Here is a 19,181-nt window from a genome sequence, read left to right on the forward strand (position 1 = left end):
GCAAACAGGGTTAAGTGACTTGCCCAGGGCCATACAACTAGTAAGTGCCTTATGCCAGATTTTAACTCAGAAAAATAAGTCTTCCTGACCTCAAGCCCAGCACTTGAACCACCCTAGACGACCTAACTGCTTAGTTTATCATCCACCAATAGTCTTGTCCTTGACTCAAAATTTTAAATTTTTCTTCATTTTTATTCAGTGGGAAACTTAGGTGTTGAAATTCTGTGTGAATCTGATTTTTCTCCCACTAGAACTATATTGTACCCATTCCAACCATGACATTGTTATTCTGCCTCCAAAAATAGCTCAATAACACCTTTTTTCTTGGTAAAATCTGTGATATCAGACACTGCAAAGCCATGATTCAGCACAAAAAGAACCTAAAGAACATATATTCTTAGTGATGTCAACAATCCCCCAGGAAAAGGCCATCTGAACATCTGGGAAGAGTTTCAATGAAGACTCACATCTGTCATTCTTTTGTCAAGAGACAGGCCAATATCTGAAAGAGAAGGACCCTCTAAGCATCCTCTTCACCTCTAGCTCTGCTCTCTAGCCCTGTATCAGTATTGCTGAGCAGAATTGTTGGCACGTCTCTTAGTTCTTCTTTGGGAATTGCTGCATTTCTCAAAGAATTAATAATGTCTTTAGAGAAATGAGCTGGAATCTCTCAGAAGGCCTGTTCAGCTATACTTTCAAAGATGAGCAGCACATATGTACCAATTTCCATGTCATCAGGGATATTTTGTTTGTTCATATTTCTTTTCAAGTCTTTCAACACCTCAATTATATGAGGGTGACTGAAATGCAAAATATGCTACTTCTCTAGCACCTCACAACAAATGGCACTGATGTGTAAACGATATGCAAAGTACATTACATTGGGTTTTTTTTTAAGTGTTAATGTGAAGAAGAGATCTGCTTTGCTTCCTTAATTTTCCAAGGCTATTGCTTTAAGTGTGTGTATATTTCATTTTCATATCATGGACATGACTTAATATGAGCTTGATTTGACCATAATCCATGATGGCAAAGAATTCAATATGCTTTGGATTTATCATGAATTGTATTCAGAGGACATTTGCTCTCATTTGTCAGAAAATATTCCTGAAAAGTCTCAAAAAAACTCACCCAAAACATAACTCCATAATATCATCACCAAGGACAAAATGCTCATTATCTTGGGACAATAATAACAGTCTATCATACTTGTACAATCCTAAAAGCTTCACAAAGTAATTTTATTTCTTTTTCAAGAATATATGGAAAAGAATTTTATATTAATTTTAAATATAAATAATTAGCATTTATATAGTTATTTTTAGATTTGCAAAGAGTTTACATACATTACCTCATTTGATCTGTATAGCATCCCTGGGAGATAGCTGCTATTTTAATTCCCATTTTATAGATGGGAAAACTGAGGCAGTAAATGGTTAAGTGAGTTATTTAGTGTCACACAGTATCTGTCTGCATCCAGATGTGAACTCACATCTTCCTAACTCCAGAAGTCCAGTATTCTACCTTCTAGTTGCCATGGCCCTAAAAGTTTTGCCTATCCACTATTAGAGAGCCAGTAATACTGGAGGTAGGATCTGAGCTCTGAACTTGTGAAACCAAGACAAGTTTGTTAGCTAATACTCTGCCCTGTCCTATGCTGCTGGGGGAAAGCAGGTCAGTGGAAAGAGCCTGTTATATCCTGTCTTCCTTTTGTTCCCTAGAATGGCATCAGTGCTTATTAGTTGCTTCTCAAATGAATTGACCAGTAGCTGCATCAAATATAGCGCCAACTGGTGGTGGTGGTGATAGCTGACATGTATGTAGTATCTCCTGTGTGCCAGGCATTGTGCTGAACAATTCATAATTATTCTTTCATTTGGTCCTCCCAACTACCCTGGGAGGTAGATGCTATTATTAGCCACACCAGAGACAAACAAATGTTTAGCCTTGTTTTTTTTTTTTTTACTCTAAACAAACAGGTTAATTTTCATTGATTCAATCTATATCATAGACCTTGTCCAGGGGCCATAATATATAAGTAAGCATTGACTAACCTGTACTCACTGGTAGTAGATACTCTCTCTCTCTCTCTCTCTCTCTCTCTCTCTCTCTCTCTCTCTCTCTCTCTCTCTCTCTCTCTCTCTCTATATATATATATATATATATATATATATATATATATATATATATATCCAAATGTGATTTATTTTCAACCTTTCCTGATCCTACAAAAAACAACTTGCCCCTTTTAGTCTCTCTCCCCCTTCATTTAATTTCCTTAATTCTTTTACTGTATATTCTGGTATATATTTCTTTCTCTGACTTTGTAGCTCCACAGAGCCTCTTAAACATTAGGTGGCCAATCAAAATTTGCTAATCAACTGACCTAATTTAATAGGGACTGTAAGTTCTATAATGGAGGCCAAACCTATACACTAAAGAAAATTAACTAATTTCTGGAAGCTCAAACACAAGCATTTTAACTGTATTTTGTCTTTGAAGCCCTTAAGGCCAAGGCCATAGCTCTCCAAATAAGAGACACTTAGTAATGCTTGTTGAATTGAATTTTAAAATTCCTTTGCCCTACTGCCAACAACCAGCATTTAGTTTTCACCATGGCAAATTTGAGAATAGTTGTATAATAATAAATCTCTATTATACTTCAAAACCTTTTTATACTTTTTTTAAAATTTATATAGTAGATTATATTTAGTTGTCACTGGTACATCAGTTTTCATCTTTAAAAATCACTCTTTCCACATATATAAACTGTTATAAATTATGTATTTGAAGACAGGAAGAAATTTTAAAGGTTACACAGAAAGATGCATATATACACATGTGTCTATTTTTGTTTTTCTTTGGTCTTACTTTCCTTAAGTGGATTGATGGGGTTTATCTATCTACTGAAAATAATGCAAGTGAGTGTCCTTTACGAATACCTCAGACAATGCAACACATGAAACAAAGAAAGGAACAGAAATATCCTTTTCCACTTCTGTAGCAGTTCTGGCAAAGTTAAGGCAACTATGTTAAACTGCATTGAAAGCTTAATGGAGGAGGTCCAATGGAAAGTCCCAGTTAAATACAGATTCTTTAGAGTTGGTGTAAAAGGCCTACAGATACCTTGGCACAAGGATTACATTGTGCTCATTGTATCAAACCATAGAGTAATGTGAAGTCTCTTGGGCAGATCCATAACCACTCAATAGAATAAGATGTAACTATATACATAGCAAAAGCTAAGTAAATGAAGATATTTATTAGCCAGATAATGATGTACTGTTAAAAGAAATTATAAAGTTTGTCGCTTGTTCCCACTATTAACATACTTTTTTGAGGGTCTCCTCTCATTGAAAATGACTGTGTTAGAACAGAAAATAAAGATTAAGAATATCACATATTAATATGCATGTAAGTACGTTTTTGCACACATGCCTCCAAAAATGAGGAATAACAAAGGGAAACATTTGCTTGCCAAAGATGTTTCTCACCTTTTGCACACACACACATATATTAACTAGAAAGTGTCCGAGGCCAGATTGAGATTGAATCCAGGTGCTCCCAACTCTATGCCTGGCTCTCTATGCACTCTGCCATCTAGCTGCTCTTCATCATTTATTTTTTTAAACAATGTTTTATTTGGTCATTTCAAAACATTATTCATTGGAGACAAAGATCATTTTCTTTTCCTCCCTCCCCCCCCACCCATAGCTGATGCACGATTCTACTGGGTTTCACATGTGTTCTTGATTCAAACCCATTTCCATGTTGTTGGTATTTGCATTAGAGTGTTCATTTAGAGTCTCTCCTCAGTCATATCCCCTCCAACCCTGTAGTCAAGCAGTTGCTTTTCATCGGTGTTTTTACTCCCATAGTTTATCCTCTGTTTGTGGATAATGTTTTTTAGATCCCTGCAGATTGTTCAGGATCACTGCATTGCCACTAATGGAGAAGTCCATCACCTTCGATTGTACGACAGTGTATTAGTCTCTGTGTACAATGTTCTCCTGGTTCTGCTCCTTTCACTCTGCATCACTTCCTGGAGGTTTTTCCAGTCTCCATGGAATTCCTCCACTTTAGTATTCCTTTTAGCACAATAGTATTCCATCACCAACAGATACCACAATTTGTTCAGCCATTCCCCAATTAAAGGGCATCCCCTCGTTTTCCAATTTTTGGCCACCACAAAGAGCGCAGCTATGAATATTCTTGTACATGTCTTTTTCCTTATTATCTGTTTGGGGTACAAACCCAGCAGTGCTATGGCTGGATCAAAGGGCAGGCAGTCCTTTTTATACTTTTAGATAAGACAAAGTCAAATTTGACCCACCACACACACACACACTAAATATAACAGTTATACATGGTAAAATCTTAGATTATTTCTATGGGATTTAAATTCTTATTTTGTCCCCAGACACCAATATTCATGTTTTCCATCTGTAGCGGACTAGGGCAAAAATAAAGTCACAAATCATAAGATTCTATCACTTAAAGTCATCTTACATACCATCTATTCCAGTCCCTTTAAAAAGTAGCTATAGAAGATAGGACACTGGTCTTGGAATCAGGGATACTAGGGTTCCCTGGTCAGACCACTTAACCTTTATATGCAATAGTCTCTACAAAGAAGGTGTTATATCAAATTGATTGCCTGCTCTGGGAGGATGGAGGGAACAAAGGAAGGGAGACAATTTGGATCACATAGCTTCAGACAATTTATATGGAAATTTTTATTATATATAATTGATAAAAATCTAAGAGAGTATTGGGTTTGATGACATCTAAAGTCCCTTCCACCTTTATAATCTATTTTCTTTTACATTATAGATAAAGAATTGAAAGTCTGAGAAATTGAAGTGAATTTCCCAAGGCCACACAGGTTCTGAGTATCAAAGTCTGGATTCAAAAGCCTACATAGCAAGGAAAAGAATTGAGAGGCAATTATGTTCTTTTAAAAACCATCCAAGCAATTAATACTAAATATTGGCTCCAAGGCAGAAAGCAGTGGGGACTAGGGATTTGGGGAAAAGCGACTTGCTCAATGAACTCAGCTAGGAGGTGTCTGTGGCTAGATTGGAACCCAAGATGTCTTGTCTCTGGTCCTGGCTCTCAATCCCTTGAGTCATTCAGCTGCCCCAAATGAACATTTTAAAGTATTAGTGCTTAATCTGGTATACCTATAAAAGTCTGTGAAATGTCCTTAAAAGGCTTTTTACAGTTCTGAGCTTTTAAACATGCATAGGTCATTTGGGAAGACCTTATATGTAGTGATATCATCATCTTAATCAAAGTGAAATTTAGCATCCTGGCCTGGGCTTCATCTGAGGTATACTAGTAATATGCATCTTATAAGGCAGGGATATAAGTATTTAATATGATCTTTTGTTGGTTGAATTGAATTTGAAGATTAAAAATGAATCTAATTCTGAAAAAAAACTGAATCTTTACAATTCAATAAATTTTATTCATTTCAATGATTATTAATTCAATTAAACAACTGTAATAAGTGAAGCCCTGGGCTAGGCACTAGTAATAAAAATTAAAGAAAAACAATCTTTACTGTTAAAAATGGGTATAAATAATTTTCTTCATGTATTCTGGGACTTCAGGAGATCCATGAGCTCACTGATATTCCTATTCCTTCCTTTGGGGAAGATCATCTGTTCATTTCCAACACTTGTTCAGGTTTTCCCATAGTTCCTCAAGAGAATATTCAGCCTATGTGATGGACAACTTCCTCTGGTCTTTTCCCCATTGTATGGGTTCCAATGAGATCTCTAATATGTCAATGTGTTCTTCCTCTCCTGCCATGTTAATTGTTCACCTCCTTTTTTATACTTTTCTAGAAAATCTCTTCCAGATATAGAAGAGATTTAGGCAAAGTAAAAATACTAAAAAAATGGAATATATCTGCAAGGAGGCAAGAATTTATTTATTTTCTTGAGTATGATAAAGTGACAACCTGTAATATGATTTTTGAGTTACCCATATATGTATATATAAAACATAATATGTAACACAACAGTAGTAAATTATTTGTAATAAACATGTAATAAGTTATAATAAATATGCTTCCCCAAGAGAAATAAATTCTCATATTAACTATGTCCAAAATTCTATGTCTCATTCTTTTTTTTCCAGTCCCTCCCAACCCTCCTCCCCTAAAAGGCAGGCATTTCCCTGCTTGTCATGTTGTGAAACGACACATGTTGCTCATAGTAGAGAAAAATTCATGGAGAAAATAAAGCGAAGAATGTTGTTTCAGTCAGTATTTGGACTGTCTGCCCCTTCTATGGAGGTGGATAACATTTTTCATCTCAAGTCCTTTGGATTCATCCTAGATCCTTGATGATAATAATTAAATCATTTACAATTAATCATCATACGTTATTGTTGTTACTATAGGCAACATTCCCCTGATTCTGCTCACTTCACTTTGCATCACTTCATATAAGTCTTTCCATGTTTATTTTGAGATTATCTTGTTTGTCATTTCTTATGACACAATAGTATACTATTACAATTATGTACCACAACATGTTCATATAATTGACTTTTTTTTTAAATGTGAGCATAAAAAAGCCTTATATGCTCAACAAGTCCATAGAGCCATGGACTTTAAATATGTGCTAATTATTCTTCAAAGATCTTCTGTTTTTCATTCAGACCAATATAACCAGAAATTAGAGAGCTGAAACTTTCTTCTATATTTCAATAGGGGCATACATGGCTGACACTGTGAGAGAAGATACCGTGACTTTGTCAGCATGGCTGGATGAGCATGATGAAGGATTCTAGTTGAATAGTGAAGTGAGTCACAATTAAATCATGCAAATGAACACAATTACTCATGACATTTGTGTTGGTGATTTCCATTCATAGCCCACCTCTTCTCTTTTTTCACTCATTGCTTAAATTCCTTAGAAATATAGTGGTCAGTCAGATTGTTTCCATGGGAATTTTTCTACCATGAGTGAAGAGGGTTCTGAAATATACCAAAATCATTGCTGAGAGAAGAGGAAAAGGAAGGAAGGAAGGAAGGAAGGAAGGAAGGAAGGAAGGAAGGAAGGAAGGAAGGAAGGAAGGAAGGAAGCAAGGAAGCAAGGACGGAAGCAAGGAAAGAAGGAAGGAAAGAAGGAAGGAAGGAAGGAAAGAGGAAAGAAGGAACAAAGAGGAGAGGTAGAAAAAAGAAGGGAAGAAGAGAAAGGTAGAGAAACAAACTTCTGAGAAAGTGCAAATAAGGTGAGGCTCCTTGTGTCTAGTGAATTCAACTTAGTATTCTCCAGTCGGGTATACTACAAAACAGATGACTCAAGTCCATTTATCTCTGCCTAAAAGGGACCAATGTTGGGTACTTTATAGCTGGATTGCATCAAAAAGATAACATATAGGTGACTGCAAATCAGACTTGAACCAAGAATTTTCCAGACAGAGTTTCTAGGCAAAATGTTCTTAATGAGCATTTTGATTGGGAAGGTAAAAGAGGCATTAGACTCTTAAAATAGAAATATTAAATAGAAAATTTCTTTCCTTATCACTACCCCTCTTCTTACCCCATAGACCAATATTGATGAACTTATGGCACACATGCTAGAGCATGTTTGAAGGGGCTGCTCCCTTCCCCTTCTCCACTTGTACCTGGGGACCTGTCTCACATCACCAGCCCCTCTGTTGAGCAGCCCAATGGAAACACTTCCTTCCTCCCCTGTCTGGTGTAAGGTACAGGGCTAACATACAGCATGAGAGTTGCAGTTTGGGCACTTGGTCTGTAACGTCTCTCTAAAAGATTCACCATCACTGTCATAGGTCCAAAGTCAGGATATTAACTCATCAGGTAGGCAAATGAGCTGGTCAATATAAAAAAGTAAGCAGGACATTACCAAGTCCATTGGTTAGTACCCAGGTGATAGAACGTGCCATCCAGATGACAAGGTTCATACAAACCAGGAAGCTATGAGACATGAAATGTCTCTGGGAGCTTTGTTTTTAAATATATCTACCAATAATAGTGTTTAATAGCATGTCCTTGTAACTGGGGCTGTTACAGGTCTCTACATGGAATCTTAAGTAGGAGAAGGGACTCTACTGTGTAAAATGGAGATTTGAACCCTAGGCTTCAATCCCCAGAAGTCCTTGGTATTTCCCAAGATTCCCTATAATCTCACCTGAGTCTCCACCTGGGCAAGATCACAATTAGTATTTAACTGACTCTCTGCCTCCCACTCGCTCTCTGCTCAGCCATTGCAAGATGTAGTAAGTAAGCTTTGAATGGGCTAATCAGCCCTAGGCATGTTGTTTTCTTATTTGTATTTTCTTTATTCCTTGATTTCTAATAATCCTTAATAAACCTCATAAAATATAATATTTCTATTATTAGATACTAATATAATTTTACGACTGATATAGTCAATCATTAGTATTTGTCTTAACTAATGAGTGTATAGACTGAGCTCAGTGAGGGATACAAAGAATGCAAGATAAGGTATCTGTCCTCACGGGGCTTACATTCTTTGTGGTAACATCGAAATACCAAGGTACAAATGAGATAAATAGAATGGAAATGGAAGATAAACACAGAAGAAAGGCACAGAGGAAGGGAGGCAATAAAGAAACTGGCAAAGGCTTTCTGCCAAAGATAGGATTTAAGCCAAGTCTATAAGAAAGCTAAGAGTTAAAAATGAGAAAGGAGAGTATTTGGGGGATAGAGAAAGGGTTATGTACAAGAAACAGCAAGTAGGCCAGTGATGGCATAGTACAGAGTTCATGGAGGAGAAGGAATTGTAAGAACACTGGGAAGTTAGGAAGGCTTCATTTTGCGAAGAGTGTTAAATGTCAAACAGGATTTTGTATTCAATCTTTGAGATAATAGGGGATATAGAAACTTGCTGAGTAGGAGAAATAAAATGGTCAGGCCAAGAATTCAGCAAAATCACTTTGGCAGTTGAGTAGATCATGGATTAGAGCAGGAAAAGTTTTGAGGCAGTAGTTGTGGGGAAGAATACAAAAGTATTGCAGTATTCCACGTAGGAGGTGATGAATACCTGCTTCAGGTTGGCAGGTGTGTGAGTGGAGAGAAAAAGACATTTACAGGAGAGATGAAGGTAGAAATAGCAATATTTTATGACAGATTGCATATGTGGGCTGAGTGACACTGGGGTTATAAGCCCATGTGACTGGGAGGATGTGGTATCCTCAAGAATAATTGGAAAGATGGGAAAAAGAGAAAGTTTGAGGAAAAACGGAAAATGAATTTTTTTTTAGGTACGCTGAATTTGAGATGCCTGGGTGATGTCCAATTTGAGATTTCCAAAAGTTAGTTGGTGAGGTAAGATTTGAGTTCAAAGAGATATGCAAATAATTGAGTGCTTTGGCGTCATCATCTTTTAGACCTATTGCTGGAAAAGACTTGAGAGCCCATTGTGTAAAGCAAAATACCTCCATCCCGTATGATTAAAAATTAATATCTAAAGTACTCCAAGTGTTATATTCAATAATGTTTATTAATAATAACTTGAAGCAAAAAATAAAATAAAAGGCTAGAGAAAAAGAGAGAGCTCACCCAGCCATGCGCGTGGGGAAAAAGAGAGAGAGCTAGCATGGAGTTACTGAACTATATACACATAACAAACCTAAATATGAAGACAAAGGGAAAGGGATGCTGGGAGATGAAGTCCAAGGATACAAAATTTTTTAATTACACAATCACAAGGCACCCCAGAGGTGGGACACAGGAGTCACAGAGTCACATGTCATGCCTGATGATCTGATGGCCTGGAATAATGTTGCCATGGAAGGGCAGAGAGAATGGCTGTTGAAAGCCATTGGCCAAAAACAGGGAGAAGGGATAAGAGGACTGGACAAATGTGGGTGAGAAGCAGTCACTATCTTGGCTTCTGTACCTGCTTCTGTGCTAATGTTTCTCTCTGAGTTTTTCTTTATCTCCTGATCTCTGATAAGCCATGTCCTGAGCCAGCTAAATGGAGAATCATATCTATGTCTTATAAGGGGTAAAATTAGGGTTGTTGACTGAATATACTATACTAGTGTTCACCAGAGATTAAAATTCAATCCCAATAAAATACTCAAGTAAGTTTGGGATTTTATGGTGGTTTAATTACAATAGAGGGAAGAAATTAAGAAGAAGATGAGAGAGAAAGGGAATTGGACTTCTGGCAAGCCAGATAGGAGTTGGAGGTCAAGGAAAGAAAGAAAGGAGGAATCAGTCACCTCACCAAGGTCACTCAAGGAAGACACCTCGCCTAAACCAAGCTACAGAGCTTCTCCCAGTCACCTCACTGGCAAGTCACAAATGCCAAAACCCAACAAGAGCTGCAAGAATGGCAAAACACTGCCAGCGCTCCCCACACTGCTCACAGAGACCAACGTCAACATGAGCGAGAGCAAGAGAGAAAGAAGAGATTGGAGAGAGGAAGTGACACAAAATATATAGACTGTTCTTTACATCACTTCCTGAATCTCACATGTATCAATGGTAGCTTAAGCTTGACTTAGGACAGACCAGGGGGTCTGTCATTTGTTCTTATTTGTCACTTGCTAGCACATGTAGTCATAGGCCATCCTCCTCAACACTTAATACTTAAGAAGGGGTGCATACATTGCTAGTTGCTAGAATTTCTAAAGACTAAGCGCGGTGGAGTAAAACTAAAATTCACAGCCTAAAGTTTGAAAGGCTGAAATCTAGCACTCTTTATCTTTTTCTCTCTCTTAACTAATAAATGCCTATAAATCTGGTAATGTCTCCAAATTAATTTTTATTTATAACACCATCTCTTACAACCTTCTTCTCATTTTTAAAGTGAAAAAAATTGGGCCCAGGAAGTCCAAACAACTTGCCCAAGGGAATGTAGATGGTCAAATGTGAGGACAGAATATAATCCCAAATCCTTTAACTTCAGCAATACTCTCTATTGTCCCACCCTGGCTCCCTCTGAACAAAATGTGAGCAAATGTAGATGGTGATTCTAGGGCTCAAACCTGAGGTTCAAATGTGCAATGTGCATGTTGTCATTAAACTATACCCCCCAAGCTCAGGGGAAGAAAATGGGTCCTCTCCAAAGGGACCATTTCCAAAAAATAAATTATTGAATGTGGGTGTAGCTTTTTCATGGAATGGATACATTCTAATGCTGGGATGTTACTTAATGATAGTTTAACATGGTTAAGCTGGCAAAAATTGTGCTTGTGTGGGTTAGCTTCTAAGAATCCAGTCATCTCTTTTGCCACAATGAGGTATTCCAAGGAACTGACCACTTTATATTGGAATTTGTGGTAGAAGAGGGGTAAACTGGGTCTAATCTGGCACGTACCTGAGATATAGGCATAGCAGACTTCACAGGGTTCAGAACAATACTAGGATAGGATCCTATGTTTAATATAAATTTTAAAATTAATTTGTTTAGTCAATTTAGAACATTATTCCTTGGTTACAAGCATCACATTATTTCCCTCCCTCCCCTCACCACACCATTCACACAGCCGATGCGCAATTTCATTGGGCATTACATGTGTCCTTGATCAGGACCTATTTCCATGTACTTGGTGTTTGCACTAGGATGTTCATTTAGAGTCTACATCCTCAGCCATATTCCCTCGAACCATTTAAGCAAGCAATTGTTTTTCTTCTGTGTTTCTGCTCCTGCAGTTTTTCCTCTGAATATGCATAATGTTGCTTTTTTTCCCCCCTAATCGATTCCTCCATGTTGTTCAGGATCACTGTATTGCCACTAATTGATAAGTCCATTACATTCGATTGTATCACAGTGTGTCAGTCTCTGTGTACAATGTTCTCCTGGTTCTGCTCCATTCACTCTGCATCACTTCCTGGAGGACATTCCAGTTCCCATGGAATTCCTCCACTTTATTATTCCTATGAGCCCAATAATATTCAATCACCAACATATACCAAGGTTTGTTCAGCCATTCCTTAACTGAAGGACATCTCTTCATTTTCCAATTTTTGGCCACCACAAAGAGTGCAGCTATGAATATTCTTGTAAATGTCTTTTTACTTATTATCTCTATGGGTTACAAACCCAGCAGGGTTACGGCTGTATCAAAGGACAAGCAGTCTTTTAGCACACTTTGGGCATAGTTCCAAATTGCCCTCCAGAATGGTTGGATCAATTCACAACTGCACCAGCAATGCATTAATGGCCCAACTTTGCCATATCCCATCCATCATTCATTATTTTCCCTTGCTGTCATGTTAGCCAATGTGCTGGGTGTGAGGTGATACCTCAGAGTTGTTTTGATTTGCATTTCTCTGATTACAAGAGATTTTGAACAATTTTTCATGTGCTTATTAACAGTTTTGATTTCTTTAACTGAAAATTGCCTATTCATGTCCCTAGCCTACATATAAATTGGAGAATAGCTTGAATTTTTTTTAAATAATTGGTTTAGCTCTTTATAAATATGAGTAATTAGACCTTTGTCAGAGGTTTTTATTATGAAGATTGTTTCCCAATTTGTTGCTTCCCTTCTAATTTTGGTTGCATTAGTTTTGTTTGTACAAAACCTTTTTAATTTCATGTAATCAAAATTATTGGGCTTATATTTTGTGATTTTTTCTAGCTCTTGCTTGGTTTTAAAGTCTTTTCCTTCCCAAAGATATGACATGTATACTATTCTGGGTTCACCTAATTTGCTTATAGTTTACTTCTTTATATTCAAGTCATTCACCCATTCTGAGTTTATCTTGGTGTAGGGTGAGAGGTGTTGATCAAAACCTAATCTCTTTCAGACTGTCTTCCAATTTTCCCATCATTTTTTTATCAAATAGTGGATTTTTGTCCCCAAAGCTGGGATCTTTGGGCTTATGATAGACTGTCTTGCTGAGGTCACTTACCCCAAGTTTATTCCACTGGTCCTCCTTACTATCTCTTAGACAGTACCATATTGTTTTGATGAACACTACTTTATAGTATATTTTGATATCTGAGACTGCAAGGCCACCTTTCTTTGCATTTTTTCCCATTATTTTCCTGAATATCCTTGATCTTTTGTTCTTCCAAATGAACTTTGTTATCTTTTTTTCTAAGTCAGTAAAACGTTTTTTGGTAGTTCAATGGGTATGGCACTAAATAAGTAAATTAAATTGGGTAGGATTGTCATTTTTATTATTATTATTATTATATTTATTATTATTATTATATTTATTATTATGTTAGTTCATCCTACTGATGAGCAGTTAATGTTTTTCCAGTTGTTTATATCTAGTTTTAATTGTGTGGAGAATATTTTGTAGTTGTGTTTCTCTAGTTCCTGAGGTTGTCTTGGCACATAGACTCTTAAGTATTTTATATTGTCTAGGGTGATTTTAAATGGAATTTCTCTTTCTAAATCTTGCTGCTGAGATGGGTTGGAGATATATAGAAATGCTGATGACTTAAATGGGTTTATTTTGTATCCCACAACTTTTCTAAAGTTGTTGATTATTTTGACTAGCTTTTTAGTTGATTCTCTGGGGTTCTTTAAGTAGAGCATCATATCATCTGCAAAGAGAAATAACTTGGTCTCCTCATTGTCTATTTTAATACCTTAAATTTATTTTTCTTTTCTAATTGCTCAGCAAGTGTTTCTAGTACAATATTAAATAATAGAGGTGATAATGGGCATCTTTGTTTCACTCATGATCTTATTGGGAAGACTTCTAGTTCACCCCCATTGCAGATGATGTTTGCTGATGATTTTAGATATATACTGTTTATTATTTTTAGGAAAGGTCCTTCTAGTCCTATGCTTTCTACTGTTTTCAATAGAAATGAGTGTTGTAGTGTGTCAAAGGCTTTATCTGCATCTGTTGAGATAATCATGTGATTTTTGTTGGTTTCTATGTTAAAATGGTCAATTATGTGGATGGTTTTCCTAATATTGAACCATCCTTGCATTCCTGTTATGAATCCAACCTGGTCATAGTGAATAACCCTCACGATCACTTGCTGGAGTCTTTTTGCTAGTATCCTATTTAAGATTTTTGCATCTATATTCATTAAGGATAGTTTTCTTTCTCTGTTTTTGACCTGCCTGGCTTTGGAATCAGTACCATATTTGTGTCGTAAAAGGAATTTGGTAGAACTACTTCTTTGCTTATTTTGTTAAATAGTTTGTAAAATACTAGGATTAGTTGTTCTTTGAATGTTTGATAGGATTCATTTGTGAATCCATCTGGTCCTGGGGATTTTTTCTTAGCAAGTTCTTTGATGGCTTGTTCAGTTTCTTTTTCTGCTATTGGGTTGTTTAGGTAGTCTTTCTTCCTCTGTTAGTCTAGGCATTTTTGTTATATTTTTGTAAATATTCATCCATATCACCTAGATTGTCATATTTATTGCCATATAATTAGGCATTATAGTTTTTAATGATTGCCTTAATTTTCTCTTCATTAGAAGTGAGGTCTCCCTTTTCATTTTGGATACTATCAATTTGTTTTCTTCTTTCATTTTTTAATTAGATTGACCAGTATGTTGTCTATTTTTTTTCAAAGTACCAGCTTCTAGTTTTATTTATTAAATTAATAGTTCTTTGAATGTCAATTTTATTAATTTCTCCTTTGATTTGTAGGATCTCTAATTTAGTCTTCATATGAGGATTTTTAATTTGTTCACTTTCTACTTTTTTAATTTGCATGCCCAATTCATTGACCTCTGCCCTCTCTAATTTGTTATTATATGAGCTCAAGGATATAAATTTCCCCCTGAGTACTGCTTTAGCTGCATCCCATAAATTTTGAAAGGATGTCTCATCATTGTCATTTTCTTCAATTAAATTATTAATTGTTTCTATGATTTGTTCTTTAACTAAACAGTTTTGGAGAATCGTATTGTTTAATTTCCAATTAATTTTTGATTTGCCTCTCCATGTACCCTTACTAATTATTATTTTCATTTCCTTGTGATTTGAGCAGGTTGCATTTATTACTTCCACTCCTTTGCACTTGTTTGCTATGATTTTGTGCCCTAATACATGATCAGTCTTTGCAAATGTACCATGGGCTGCAGAAAAGAAGGTGTATTCCTTGTTGTCACTATTTATTTTTCTCCACATATCTACTAACTCTAATTTTTCTAAGATTTCATTAACTTCTCTTACCTCTTTCTTATTTATTTTTGTTTGATTTATCTAGTTCTGATAGAGGAAGGTTTAGGTATCCCATTAGTATAGTTTTTCTATCTATTTCATCCTTGAGCTCCCCTAGTTTCTCTTAGAAATTTGGTTGCTATGCCATTTGGTGCATACATGTTGAGTACTGATATTTCCCCATTGTCTATACTGCCTTTTATCAGGATGTAATTACCTTCCCTATCTCTTTTAACTAGATCTAATTTTACTTTGGCTTTGTCAAATATCATGATTGTGACTCCTGCCTTCTTTTTATCAGTTGATGCCCAAAAGATTTGGCTCCATCCTCTTACTTTCACCCTATGCATATCTACCTTCCTCATGTTTGCTTCTAACAGACAGCATATGGTAGGTGTTGGATTCTAATCCACTCTGCTAATCTCTTGCATTTTATGAGGGAGTTCAGTACATTCACATTCAGAGTTATGATTGCCAGCTGTGTATTTCCTAGCATTTTCATTTGTATTCCTAGTCCTGCCTTTTCTTCTTTCACTATTTCCTTCTATGCCAATGTTTTGTTTTTATTCAGTCCCCCAATTCCCACCCTATTTTACTTTTGTTTATACCCCCTACCTTCTTGTTCCCCCTTATTTTTACAGTTTTTTTAAACTGCCCCCCAACCCTTTCTCTCCCTAGTATAGCTTACCTCCCCACAAGTCAGTTTGTTACCCTTCTACTTCCCTATAGGGTGCAAATCTATTCTCTGCCCCAATGTATTTGATTGATCTTCCGTCTTTGAGTCAATTTCAATACATGTAAGAGTTGAGTTTTTCCTATCTCCAACCTCTTTACCCTTCTGGTGTATTGATTTTCTCCCCCCTCCTGCCATGAGCTTCTTTGTGACATAAATTTTACCCCTTTTGTTTCTTTTCCCATTTATTTTAGCGTTAACCTTTTTTAACTCTAGTTATATATAGTAGTAGTCTCTTGGTGACCGAGAATGACAATTGTCTTTGTACGTTTTCATCTATGGTGTACCCTCATATGGCTTTGAAGTCCAAAGACTGAGGCACAAAGTTTGTGGCACATGGGGCATGGGGTGCCAGTTGTTATGGGAGGTGTGGTTGTGGCCTGGTGTTGGCGTTCACACGCAGCGGCAAGATGTCCATGTCATTCATCTTCAAAGGTGGCGGTGGCATGGTTAATGTGGGTTCGCCAGCTGCTTCTGACAGAGGCAGCAAGTTCTAGTATCTTTGATGTAATGCCAGCCCACTTCAGCTTTGACTTTAGCTGATCCTTGTATCTTCTCCTTAGTCAACCTTGTTTCCTGAGTCCAGCTGACAGTTCACCATAGAATACCTGTCTTGGTATTCACTGTGGGTCCATGCTGATGACGTGTCCAGACCAGCATAGCTGGGTTTTGAGGACCATTACTTCGATACTGGTGGAGTTGGCTCTGTCGAGGACTTCCTGATTGGTGATTCGGTCCTGCCATCTGATCCTCATGATTGACAGGTGAGAGTGTTGGTGGAATTCCTCCAGCTGTTTCATGTGCTTCTGGTACACTGTCCATGTCTGCAACTGTACAGGAGCAAGCTGAGGACCACTGCATTATACACTTTGAGTTTCATTGCAGTGCTTACACTACTGTGTTGGAGGACTTTGGAGCACAGCCGCCCAAGTGCCTGGCTGGCCTTTTGGATCCTGGCATTGATCTCATGGTCTAGGGACCCGTCGTTGGCGATGGTGCTGCCCAGGGACTTGAAAGTGTTGATGTTAGAAAGCTGCGTGCCATCAATTGTAATGCATGGCTAGTTAGTTGGCCTCCCTGGTGCAGGTTGGAATAGCACCTCTGTTTTGCTGAGGCTGATAGTCAGGCCAAACAGTTTTGTTGTGGTAGAGAACCTGTCCACAATGGTTTGAAGATGATTTTCTTGATGGGCCATGAGAGCACAGTCATCTGCAAAGAGAGCTTCCAGGATGAGTCTCTCTGTTGTCTTTGTTTTTGCAGTCAGGAGGCGAAGGTCGAATAGTGAGCCATCCAGTCGGTATTTGATGTAGATGCCCAGGTCTAGTTCCATCACAGCATGTCATAATACATGGGTGAAGTATAGGTTGAATAGTATCGGAGCGAGGACACAGCCTTGTTTCATGCCATTGGAGATGTTGAAGCGATCAGAAGTCTCTCCACCAGATAGGACTTCCCCTGTCATGTCGACATGAAAGAGCTGGATCAGTTTGACGAATTTTGCTGGGCAACTGAGCTTGCTGAGGATCACCCACAATGCGTCCCTGTTCACTGTGTCAAACACCTTTGTCAGGTCTATGAAGACAATGTAGAGACTCAGGTTCTGCTCAAGGCATTTTTCCTGCATTTGCCTCACCGTGAAGACCATGTCGATGGTGCTGCGATCTGGTCAGAAGCCACATTGTGATTCAGGCAGGTTCTGCTCTGAAACAGATGACAGGAGTCTGTTGAGTATAACACGAGTGAGGATCTTTCCAACAGTGGAGAGTAGTGAGATGCCTCTGTAGTTGTCACAGGCTGCTCATGCGCCTTTGTTCTAGTATAGGGCTATGATGGAGGCATCTCTGAGTTTTGGGGGCATGTCTTCCTCTTCCCATATGCTGGTCAGCACTATGTGGAATGCCTGGAGCTCCTTTCCATTTAAGGCCTTGTACACCTCAGTTTGGGATCTCGTTTATATATGTATATATATATATTTATGCATATAAATTAATTTTATGCATATAAATATCTATATACATATTTATGTCTTGGCATTTCATGCTATACACTTTGACACTGTTCCCTCTAAGTCTAATTCTTCTAGCTGCCCAGGTGATAATAACAATTTTTAAGAGTTACCAATGACCTCTTTTCTTATAGGGATACATATCATTTTAACTTATTGAGTCTCTTAAAAATGTTGTTGGTTTCTTTTGTTTTGTTTTGTTTTGTTTTTCTATTTTCCCTTCTTTTTTAATTACCTGTTGATGATTCTCTTAAGTTCTGTGCTTGGGCATCACATTTTCTGTTCAGATTGGTCTTTTCTTTACGAATGCTTGGAATTCTTCTATTTTGTTAAATGACCATACTTTCCCCTGTAAGAATACAGTCAGTTTTGCTGAGTAGTTGATTCTTGATTGTAGACCTACTTCCCTTGCTTTCTAGAATATCATATTCCATGCCTTTTTGTCCTTCAGTGTAGATGCAGCCAGATTCTGTGTTATCCTCACTGTGTTTCCATGATATCTGAATGACTTTATTTTTTAGCAGCTTGTAATGTCTTTTCTTTGGTCTGATAGTTCTTGAATTTGTCTAAAACATTCCTGGGTGTTATTAGTTGGGGATTAAGTACAGGACGTGATCTGTGGATTCTTTCAATCTCCACTTTTCCCTCTTATTCTACAGTATCTGGGCAGTTTTCTTGGATAATTTTATGTAGTATGCTCTCCAGGCTTTTTCTTTTGTCATGGTCTTCTGGTAGACCAATGATTCTTAAGTTGTCTCTCCTGGAACAATTTTCTAAATCTTCTGTTTTATGAATGAGATGCTTTATATTTTCCTCAATTTTTTTCATTCTTTTGATTTTGTTTTATAGTGTCCTGCTGCCTTGTGAGGTCACTTGATTCTGTTGTATTCTGGTTCTTAAAGACTGGATTTCATCCCTGGCTTTTTGGTTGTCCTTCTCCTTCTAGTCTGATTTTCTTTGTGGGTCATCTTTCATCTTCTTTGCGTAATCTTTCATCTCCTTTGCCTCATTTTCATGCTGGTTGATTTTGGCTTTCAAGTCACTATTTTCTTGTTTTAGTTCAAGTGCCTCTGTTTCCAGATGACTTATCTTAGTTTTTAATTCTTTTCCCAGTTGTATTCAGTCTCTCCTAATTGTGTTTTAAATTGTATTTTGAGTTCTTTCAGTGACTGTATCCTATTTCCTGGGTTTTCTGTTGTTTTTTTTGTTTGTTTTTTTTTGTTTGTTTTTTTTGCTTGGAGTTTCCTCATCCTTCTCTGTTCCATTTGCTATTTGTTCATTGCCTGTATAGAAGCTGTCGATTGTAATTTCTTTTTTCATTTTCTGTTGTTTACTCACATT

This window comes from Monodelphis domestica, chromosome 7 (genome assembly GCF_027887165.1).
Source record: "Monodelphis domestica isolate mMonDom1 chromosome 7, mMonDom1.pri, whole genome shotgun sequence".
NCBI classification, from domain to species: domain Eukaryota; kingdom Metazoa; phylum Chordata; class Mammalia; order Didelphimorphia; family Didelphidae; genus Monodelphis; species Monodelphis domestica.